The sequence below is a fragment of the Salmo salar genome, chromosome ssa05 (assembly GCF_905237065.1).
Source record: "Salmo salar chromosome ssa05, Ssal_v3.1, whole genome shotgun sequence".
In the NCBI taxonomy this organism is placed as follows: domain Eukaryota; kingdom Metazoa; phylum Chordata; class Actinopteri; order Salmoniformes; family Salmonidae; genus Salmo; species Salmo salar.
The window spans coordinates 62,037,386-62,049,351 of NC_059446.1; the positions used below are offsets into that span (position 1 = coordinate 62,037,386).

General features: G+C 43.1%; 1 pseudogene; it reads left to right on the plus strand.

Moving 5' to 3' along the window:
* Window positions 1-156: 156 nt before the first annotated feature.
* On the plus strand, window positions 157-11,483 carry LOC106605445 (synaptotagmin-11-like; annotated as a pseudogene).
* The last annotated feature ends 483 nt before the right edge of the window (window positions 11,484-11,966 follow it).

Below are 11,966 nucleotides of genomic sequence, written 5' to 3' on the forward strand. Positions count from 1 at the left end.
ATTCCTATTGTGTAATGTTGCCAAGCAATTATTTAACTGAAAGTGTGCTAACCATCCACCAGTAATTGGTCATTTACATACATACACTGTATCATACATGAAAAAAAATGACATTCTGACGTCACACGGGGGCGGGTCCTGAGAGTGGGTGAGTACCAGTCTCTAGCCCCACGCAGCCTCCGCATCCGATAAATAATAGCATCATTGAGTTTGGCGTATAGAGAGCGAATAGACCATATAAAAGAGCAAGACAATCATTATTTATTAACCTGTGAGCTCATTTACTGGAATATTTTGTTGAAGTATCGTTACTCATTCTCTATGGATATAAAATAGGGACAAACCAGCTGTATATTCTTTCATTTACCCTTTTTATCTGGGCGGCCAGTAAAGCATCCTGCGTTAACTCTCAAAATGGCTGAGATTACAGAATTACGACCTGCATATGGTAAGTAGCAGGCCTTTTTCTGATTTATTTGGAATTTTGTTTATTGTGTCGTCAGATGTTAACGTTATATGATGTCTTATATTTACATTGCGTGAAATGTTAAAATAATGCCCATTCGTTTTAGAAATGAGGCCATATGAGATTGAACACACCCAAATAGCATGATTAAGTTTATTGCCATCATCAAAGATTGCCAAATGTAAATTTGACATCTATTCATTACCATGGCCTATGTTAATGTAAATAGCGTCGAATGTAATTTGGAAATTGAACGAAACTGATTACACAGGCCTATTCAACAGAGATAGTAGCATCACTAGGTACAGACGTCAATCAATTCAAGGTTTATTCCACGTTGGTTCAACTTCATTTAATTGAAATGACGTGGAAACAACGTTGATTCAACCAGTGTGTGCTCAGTGGGAGCCTATTATTACAGTATTTGCTATTATGAAAGTATTTGTTTTCAATTAGTGAATAATTTGGTCCACAACATAATAATTGTAGTCCTATTCTATCGAAATATATTGAGTACTGCGGCCCATTCGCAACATTGTCACTTCTCCCCGTGGTCTTCAATGTGCGCGTACGATGGGGTGGATAGGATGACGTGATGTCTATTCCAGCATAAGCATCGCCAGCCCCCGTTCCTTTGTTTTTGTTAAAGCACGCATCCCCGGAACTAGGAGCTTGGCCAAATGGACATATTTTCATTTGATCAGACCTCGAGCTTTAAATGAAGATCCCTAAACAGTAGTTTAATGCCACATTGCCATAATAAGAAGTGTAGTGCTCTGAAGGCAGGGGGTGTTGGTGACCCAAAAAGTGCCAAACCCTCTCAGCAAGTGACATGAATAGGTGATGGGGAATGGGGAGGGTTATGGATATTATATCATCAGAAGAATAGCCCAATAATAATAATAATAACCCAAGTGCAGAAACAAAACGGATTGTTCTAAACCCTAACAACCAAGGAAATATAAACCAGAAGCATATTAACACTGTGTCAGGAATGGGCCTGTAACCTATTGGAGTTGATTAATTTCCATGCAGAAGAGGAGGCTTTTGTTAATAAATGCACTGTCACATTTCTTGGTTGATTTAAGATTAAACCTCAAGAGCATCTAAATATTGAACTGCTTGAAGAACCTCATTACAACAAGCAGTTGGCCTTTCCAGTGTTAGAGATGTGTTATTGCAAACATAATGTTGGCCCTGAGCCTGCTGGATGCAGCAGAACATTTCATGGCAGCAAAGAAACATGAAAGTACTGGAATTGGATATCTGCAATTCAGCCCAACAGACTCCGGAAACCCAGATTACAGCCAGTGATCTAATCTGGGTCACTCATCAGGATTAATACACATCTGGTCCACATCACAATCTGAGTTCTGCAAATCAACTGAATCTTATGCTCACAGGCAGCATACAATAAGACATGTTGCCAATGCAGACAGATTGTGTTTCAGTGCTCCATGGTCACTCAGCACTGTTTCCCAGGCTGGTGGATGATGGGGTTTATGCTGTACCAACCGGTGCCAGGCAGGAAGAAAGACAGGCAGTTTGTCAGAAATTGGAGAATTTTGCATTCTTCAAACTCCTGAAACAGATTTTTCCTGCAATCTAGAGCCATAATCATTATGACTAATTCTATGTCAAAACTGTATCTTTTTTTCTGAATAAATTATCTAAGCATATCTCTTTACCTGTTCAATTGTCATTTTAGTTAAGGATGCACATTGATTCTTTAAGAACCTTTTTGCCTTAGAAGTTTAGTACAACTGCCACACTGGTATATAGTATAATAGCCCAATAATTAAAGCAATTTTAGTCAATTATGTATCTATTTATTGTCATTTGAGTTTTGAAAATAACAATCAAAATGTCTGTCAATCTTTGCATGCATAGCTCTGTCTAAGAACAGTGGTTACATTTCCCCAGCCCCATTACTCAGTTTATCAAACAAAGTGGATGGGTCAGGCACTGGAAATGGCTAAAATCAAATCAAACGCTGTGTGTGTCACTCTACACTCTCTCCTCCACTCACGATACCTCACGCACTAGAGTATCTAGCGTCCTGCCGAGGCATCTCTTTGCTCTGTGCACCTTGGAAGGAACCACTTACTAGGGGAGAATAGGTAGGGGGGGTACACTTTGCCTGGTCCAGTCAGTGTGCCCCCTGCGCAAAGTAACGCTGACAGATATTTTTATAAATAATTATGATCAAATTAATTTTAAAACATGACAAATCTTAGGGGGCACATGCCTTTGTGTCCCCTATAGGCATGATGCCACTGACAGTAGCTGTGCATATTTATAGAAATTGTACTGTGCTCATATTAGTTCAAGGTTGTCTTGAACTCGGCATGTGTGTGTTGTTCATATTTAGAATGGCAAACTACCTATACAGTAGTGTGGTCTGATCTGTAATCTATGGTTAGATATAATTGCATAATTCCTTGCAAATCAACCTGAGCTCTTTTTCTTGATGAAGGATCTGAGATGGGTTATGCCGAAGGCATAGAGATGGAACCCACAGAAAAAAAGCTCTTTAAAGTTACCCACAGAAAAAAACCTAACTGAGGAGATTGGCATTGTGTCTAATTAAATAAAAAATGTAGGGTGTATTTTTGGTTCTGTTAATCAGCACACTCAATTTATGTTTTTACTTAACACATTTTGTGGACAATGCCTGGACCCACTGAAGCGGTAGATTTGAGAGCTCACTACTGCCATCCCCCTGGGGTATGTTTCCAGGGCAACAGGCTCAGCTGGCATTAAGCTCCTTCCAAAATCTGACATCATCCTCCTGGTATCCCTACCCAGAATGCCAATGAACAACAACAGGAAGGAAGGGCAAGGTATTTTGTTGAAAGACAGACAGTTGAAGGAGGGAGAGGAGAGACAGACAAAGACAGATGAAAATGGAGACGGGAGAGAGATAAAGGCAACAATGCATCTCTTTTCAGGGGCTTGGCCAAACAAAGGGTCATCACCCGGCCCGCCCGCCCCGCTGCAGCAGGCTCTGTCCACTGAGTCCCATTATAGCTGGGATCAGCACAGTCAGCCTTACCATGTGCGCACAGCACATAGTCACAGTCTCTCACTCACCACCAGCAAGAAATGAGTGGGTGGGGGCTCGCACACACAGTCACACATAGATGCATGCGTACCTGCATGTGCACAGACACTTAGACCCCCACCCCTCGCACATACACACACACACAGAGACACACACAGAGACAGGGTATGGGGCTATACCTCCCAGACACATTGAGTCAGACAAAACACGCCCTAGTCTGGTGTAATGACCAGTCCTGGAACACGGTCTGTCTGCTAGATAAAGCACACCGTCACTGGGATCAATTAAGGGAGGCAAATGACTAATGACTTTAAGAAAGAGGTGGACAGTGTGTGTGTGTGTGTGTGTGTGTGTGTGTGTGTGTGTGTGTGTGTGTGTGTGTGTGTGTGTGTGTGTGTGTGTGTGTGTGTGTGTGTGTGTGTGTGTGTGTGTGTGTGTGTGTGTGTGTGTGTGTGTGTGTGTGTGCGCGTGCGTGCGTTCGTGCGTGTGGGTGTGGACGTGTTTAACTGTAGTAAATGAACAGTAAACATGTTTTACCAACTGGGGACATTTTGTTGGTCCCCACAAGGTCAAATGCTCTTTCTAGGGGGTTTTGGGTTAAGGTTAGAATTAGTGTTAGGGTTAGAATTAGGTTTAGGGTTAGGGTTAGGAGCTAGGGTTAGTTTTAGGGTTAGGAGCTAGGGTTAGGGATAAGGTTAGGTTTTAGGGTTTAGGGTAAGTGTTCTGGTTAGGGAAAATAGGATTTTGAATGGGACTGAATTGTGTGTCCCCACAAGGTTAGTTGTACAAGGCTGTGTGTCTGTGTGTCTGTGTGTCTCTGTGTGTATGCAGCCTGACCTGGCTGTGTGTGTTTCCACTGACTGCTCCTCATGCTCCTTTTTACCCTCCAGAGTCAGACAGACATAGTTGCACTTGCATGCAGTGCGGGTGTGTGTGTGTGTTTGTGTGTGGTGTGGGGGGCTGACATTTAAGCAACCTGGTGACACCTGGTTGAATGACGTCCATATTGCTCATGTCTTTCCCACTCACACCGTGCCTCGTGCCTCGTGCTCTGTGATGCTGTTGTGAAGTCACTACTGCTGTATGGCACAGTCACAGTGTTGAGTCACAGTGTTGAGTCACAGTGTGGAGTGGAGTCACCCTGGGTGGTGTGGTCACACGACTTACATTATTTAGCCTACCTGACAGTAATAAGCCACTGAAGGGCAGTTACATGATATCCTATTTGATGTTCAGTACTGCATCACTTGGTGCAGCTGAAAGAGTTGAATTTCTTTAATCTGAGTCAGTTCCAGTTCCTGGAGGACTAAATGCAACTGACAGTTTGACTATCTACTTTATTTAGAGATGCCAGTATGAATATTTCCTACACCAGACATTGCAAACACATCCCAGTCTAGACTGTGCAAAGGTGTTAACGCATTCTATGTTCCCCTCTCTTTTAGACATGTCACCGGTGCTGGCCGGTTTTATTGGTGCGGCGGCTCTGGTGGTTGCTGTGGTGATCCTGGTTCTCCTGTGGTCCTTCTGCCAGCGTCGACACCGCCGGGTGACGGGCCGATACAAGCTCCATGGCGATCAGTACTGTGACTCGGCTGAAGACCCGCCCTACAAGTTCATCCACATGCTGAAGGGCATCAGTATCTACCCAGAGTCCCTCAGCAGCAGCAAGAGGATAGTACGGGTGGCCAGGCGTGCTGGGTGGCAGGGGGAGAGAGACAGAGAGATGGGGTGGCGGCCGCGGGATGGTCCTGGTGGATGCTGAGAACAACATCCTGGATGCACCTACCCATCTCCAGATGAGCCACCTGGTGCCCCCTGCTGGCCAGCCCAGGATGGAGCGGGAACTGCCCGTCAGGGCCGACTACTGCTGCCTGGATAGCTCAGCTACCAGTAGCGAGAACAGCAGCAAGACCGTTTCACCTTTCACCCCCGCATCCTCCAACCCAGAATCAGAGCCTGAAACCAGCCTGGGCTCCCTCAGCCTGGCTTTAGACTACAACTTCCCTAAGAAGGCCTTGGTGGTGACCATCGTTGGAGCCCATGGCCTGCCTGCAGTAGACGAACAAGGGAACAGCTCCGACCCCTACGTGAAGATGACCATCCTCCCTGAGAAGAAGCACCGGGTGAAGACCAGGGTCCTAAGGAAGACGCTGGAGCCGGTGTTTGACGAGACGTTCACGTTCTACGGCGTGGCCTACAGCTCGCTGCCCGAGCTCACGCTGCACTTCCTGGTGCTCAGCTTCGACCGCTTTGCCCGCGATGATGTCATAGGGGAGGTGGTGGTCCCACTGACAGAGTTGGAACCCAGCACGGGGCGGGTGCACATCACCCAGCAAATCAGCAAGAGGAACATGCAGGTGAGGGGGGGGGGAGCGACCTACACACGTTTCAAAGCATGAACAGACAATTCCGACATTACAATCATTCTTGGAGGTAGGGGCTGGCTCACACATACACACACACACACACACACACACACACACACACACACACACACACACACACACACACACACACACACACACACACACACATGGAATTGAGCACAGTGCAGTACACAGAGGGGATTGTCTGACAGGAAGGTCAATGTGTCTCTTGATTCGGTCCCCATTCAAATCTTAACTGCAGCCAGACTGAGGAGACAGAAACAACACCTCCATGTAGTCTCTCAATGCAGCCAGCCATCCATCAGGCTCCCTTTATCATCACAGCCACACGTGTGCATGTGAGTGTGTACCCAACTCTGACTCACCAAGGACTTGTTTTGTTTTTTGTTCCCACATGTACCTGTGGCACTAGTCCTCACTGTGTGGCCATTATGTATAACCCATCTGCTGTTCAATATAAGAAGGGCTGGATATGTTTCGTATGGATGCATTGCAGGGGTTATTACTTCCTCATTGAATAAAATGTCTGATCGTAAAAACGGGTAGTGTTCCTCAGTACTCATTGTGGAGGGCAACCTATTGCAGTATCATGCGGGAAGTCGATACACCATGCATGGGAATCAACCTCATACCTGACTAGGATGCTAAGTTGCAGGTGTATTAAAACTACACTAGAATGAGAAGAGAACTTTGGCTCACTGAAGTGGCGTCAGGGCACATTTGTGTGGCTAACCTTTCGGTCAAACAGCCTTCATCAAAGCAATGTCAATGTCTTCAAAACAATAATCCAAATAATCCATTATAAGCATACAAATCACCAGGACACTCACCTATGGATTTTTTCTCAGCAAATCCTCATTTTATAATCATTAGATTAGAAAATTCCCTTTTAGTGATGGATTGTAATAATATGAAATCAATTGCAAGTCAGTGAATATGAGAAAGTGCATGTGTGTGCTGGTCTGTAGCATCATACATCATGTCTACCTACTGTCATCTGTATTAATGTATAGAGTACCAATATCTGATTTACATTTATATGGATATACAGTGTAAAGGCCAGACATGACAGATTTTTTCCACAGTTTATCTGATCCTTGCTCTTTCTATGCAGAACACCTAGATTATACAAACCGCTATACTGTATACATTGTGATGTTTCTCACAGAAACACTAAAATAATCACACTAGTCTGTTTCCACACACAGATATGTATGGTATATTTAAGCAATAAGGCCAGAGTGGGTGTGGTATATGGCCAATATACCACGGCTAAGGGCTGTTCTTAGCAAGACGCAATGTGGAGTGCCTGGATACAGCCCTTAGCTGTGGTATATTGGCCATATACCACAAACCCCAGAGGTGCCTTATTGCTATTATAAACTGGTTAACAATGTAATTAGAGCAGTAAAAATAAATGTTTTGTCATACAGCCAATCAGCATTCAGGGCTTGAACCACCCAGTTTATAATTGTGCATGTAGAACAAGGTTGACAAATAAATAATTCCAAAGACTGCAGAGTTTTTTTGTCTTGGCAATTGGTGCCCCATTACTGTTTTAATCTATAACTATACGATTATGGCTGTTTGATTGTTGCATTGTATCTTAAAGGCTGAGTAGGTGTGTTTGATAATTGTTCCTTTTGAATGAGTCAATAGTTAAATCCTCTATGTGTCTGTCTCTTCCTGCAGTGCGAGAGCCGTGGGGAGCTGTTGGTGTCTCTGTCCTACCAGCCTGTCTCCCACCGCCTCAGTGTGGTGGTGCTGAAGGCCAAACACCTGCCCAAGATGGACATCTCTGGCCTGTCTGGAAGTGAGTTCAACCACTGTGTTTGCCTGTGTGTGCCTGTGGACAATTAAAAAAGGCGGAGCTTGTGTAGATGTTCCCTTCACATATGACAATATTCCAAAATCTCCTTCTCTCCCTTAGACCCATATGTGAAGGTCAATGTGTTCTACGGACGCAAGCGCATCGCCAAGAAAAAGACGCACGTGAAGAAGTGCACGCTCAACCCCGTCTTCAACGAGTCCTTCATCTACGACGTGCCCCCCGAGCTGCTCCCTGAGATCTCCGTGGAGTTTGTGGTGGTCGACTTTGACCGTACCACTAAGAACGAGGTGGTGGGGTGTCTGCCCCTCGGCCTGCACAGCCCCTGTCCCTCTGGCGCCGCCCACTGGCGGGAGGTCTGTGAAAACCCCCGTCGGCAGATCTCAAAGTGGCACAACCTCAGTGAATATTAGCTCCCTCCACCGCCTAATGCATATAGTTCTACTTGTGTGTATAGGGGAAGGTGGAGGAGGGGAAGAGAGAGACTTCTTGCCGGGAGAGTGGCTTTTCCTCATGCCATACTTTCTCTTGTGAATAATACCAACAAAAAATGAACAACATTCCTGGTGGGACTTGTACAGTGGACTTTACAGTGGTTAAGGTTCAATTACAGAATCGAATCAAAGTAACAAACATGCATACAGATAAACATACACATATATAACCCACACCACTGCAGAATTATAGAGACACTCAGTCTCAGCATTAGGTTAAGAGTAATGAAAATAAAAAAGTTGTTTGTTAATTAACCAGAATATGACCATGATCACACATTCAAGGCTGTTATGAATTATTGTCTGGCCATGTTGTATGAAGTTTAGGCGACGGGAGGATACATGCAAATGCTAAAAAAAACGAATTGTCAGGCTTCAAAATCCTCCCCTTGCCGTTATTGTACTTCAATTCATCGCATGTCTGAATTAAACAGAAATATCATCAAATCAAATGTACTAAGGAAACAGAAGTATTGCTTGTATTGATAGTGAGATTTCTTTCCTCTCTCTCTTAAAATGAGAAGACCTCATGCAACCGACTCTCTGTTGCAGTTTCTCTAATGGTAGGACCAAGTAGGACAGCTAGAATTTTCTTCCCATGAAATATTGAAAAAATTCTATAATGTTTTGGGGCCTAGCTATTGTCATTTAGTGGCATTACCATATTTGATGACAAGCTCTGTATCTAAAATTAAAACCATCAAGGTTTCAAACCAATTAATGCTGTGTTGTAAAGACAAATGTGATTTCACTGCAAAAATATTTATTTTGAGTCCATTTTTAGAACTAATTCGGGCTGAAAATATGAATGTAATAAACAACCACAACATTATTACATGGATACATGTGATCACAAGAAATATGACAACTTCTCATACTGTGGCATTAAAAAAGCATTCACCACAGTATAAGCGAATTACTGAAATATCACTGCAGCAGGTTAGTCTTAGTACTGTAATAACCAGGTAATAACACATGCTAGTTAGCAGCTTGTAGTGCCAGAAGATGTTCTTTGAAAGTCACTGATATTATTGTGAAAAATGGTTTTGACATGAAGAGTTGTAAAGGGTCATGTTTTGCTGTGTGGTTTACAAAAGGTTTATACAGTATGTTCCACTATTTTGGCCTATGCTGACATGCTCATCTTTTAAGGCTCGATTCAATCCGAATAACCAGTTCTGCACTATAGCACACTTGAAATATAAACGTCATTTTCTATTGAGCTGACATATGCAGCGTTTACCGTGAATTCAGTCTTTGCGAACTTCGAACATTGCCTTTACATTTCAATAGCGATGATCTTGAGCGATACGGATTGAATCGAGCCCTTCGTGTATTTTTGTTCTCTTTCATTTGGCTAATTTCAAGAACATATTGTATAAAAGAACAGTACTTTATATCTTGAAGGCAACAATTTTCTATAGTGAATAGCCTCACAGGTTGAAGCTCCTGTATGTTGTTGGTGATACTCTGTGTGTGTGTGTGGAGACTGCAGAGCCCAGGTGCACTGTTTAGAACAATGTAAGTGGTGATGGGGTTCAGAGCAGGACATGGCAGTGGGGTGGCAACTGCTAGCTTCTGGCTTGGCTAGGCTTTTGACCAGAAGGACGAGACACAGGTGGGCAAACCCCCACTCCTCCACTATCACTAACCGCTCCATCCTCTCTTCCTTCTCTTTTTCTCTCACTCTCCCACTCTCTTTCACCCTCCTTCGCACTCTTTCTTTCTAGCTCTCTCTTTACAGTCCCTTATTCCCTCAATCTCCTTCGTTCTCCCCTGTCTCCTCTCTCTAACTCTTTCCTTGCACCTTCTTTCTTTGTCATTTTATTTGGATCACTAATATCTCAAATTCTTTTTAATGCTTCATTCCTCATAATGAGAGAAGTCACAGTATTTGACAGATTAGTGAACCCATCATAACACCTATCACACCCTGTGAGGATTTGGCTGTATGACTGTTATGCTCTGTCATCATTGTACCCTGTAGGCAAGGGGTGCCAAACTCATTCCATGGAGGGCCTAGTGTCTGCAGGTTTTTGTTTTTCCCTTTCAATGAAGCCCTAGACAACAAGTTGTGGGGAGTTCCTTACTAATTAGTGACCATAATTCATGGTCATAATTCAATCAAGTACAAGGGAGGAGCGAAAACCCGCAGACACTCAGCCCTCCGTGGAATGAGTTTGACACCTGTGCTGTAGGCCTACTCAGTGGAGACATGAGGAGCTGTAAGCCTAGCAGCAATGGCTTTACATCACAGTGTAACATTTACTGCAGTGCAGTCTGTAAAATTGACTGTGGGAAATCAGTGAAGCCAAGGTGAAAATACTTAAGACTGCAGGTTTGTGTCGACAAGGCAAGGGGAAGGCAGAAATTTGTGTTGCAATACATATGAGCTACCTTGTTTTGCTTTTGACAGCAAACTCCTCCAATCAGAACCCCCACCATTTTGACTGTCTATATCCCCATTTATACCTGGTGCTAACGTGGGTCCTTTGTCCTGATCTTGTCTACATTCTGATTGTGCCCACAATTCCAGAAGTGTGTCTACACATGGTATTAAAATTAGTCTGTTATCTGTCCACTGTGTCTGCATTGTGACCAGAGTTCCTGGTCCCTTCCTTTATGCAAATCATTTCACAGCTATAATATTTATATATGTATTTACTGTAAGACACATATTGATGTAATCAGCCACCTGTCACTGATTTTAGAGGCCAGAATAATGATGATTTAAATGGTTTCTCTGTCCAGATCTGTCTGCACTTGTAAGATGTCCAGACACAATAAGATCACAATCAGATCACAATGTGTTTTTTGATTGTTAACACTTGTCTAAAAATGTGGGCACAATCAGAATGTGGACAAGATCAGGACAAAGGACGCAAGTTAGAACAAGGTATAAATGGGGCTTACTTCACCTCGTCTCCCCAACTTTGACCTTCAGTGTAGCTATTTCCTTTGTTGAAATATCCTTGTTAACTAATTTGGAATAAAATATGAAACGTAATGAAAACAAACTGTAATAATGACTGATCGTGGATTGGTACAAATTATTATTTCAAGGTATCCTCTGTCCATAAACATGGAGTTAAACTACACTATGTAAAGAAATACTTGCCAGTAATGCAAACAGTGTCTAAAACTTTCATTTTCCTATATGCTGAGTATATTACGCAGATGCTAACTTGTGTGTTGGTTTCATTAACAGTCATTCAACGTGCAAATAAAAAGTTATACTCCAGTGTTTGCAGCTAATTTTTTAAAACAGCTTTACATCACCAGAATCTTGACACACATGCATGGAGGCATGCGCGCACACAGGCATGTAAGCACGTACACACACTCACACACTCCTCATAACTGAGCTACATTAATAAATCTTAGGGATAAATCTTAGCTCCCTTTTTTTCAATTTTTGCTTAAAATGACATACCCAAATCTAACTGCCTGTAGCTCAGGCCCTGAAGAAAGGATATGAATACTCTTGGTATCATTTGAAAGGAAACACTTTGCATTTTGTGGAAATGTGAATTGAATGTAGGAGAATATAACACAATAGATCTGTTAGAAAAAAAATACAAAGAAAAAAACAACCAGTTTTCTTCTACCACCATCTTTGAAATGCAACAGAAAGTTCCCAGTTCCAGCCATCACTCTGGTTGTAATTCTGATGGTGTCCACAAGATGGCAGCAGTGTATGTGCAACGTTTCAGACAGGTAACTT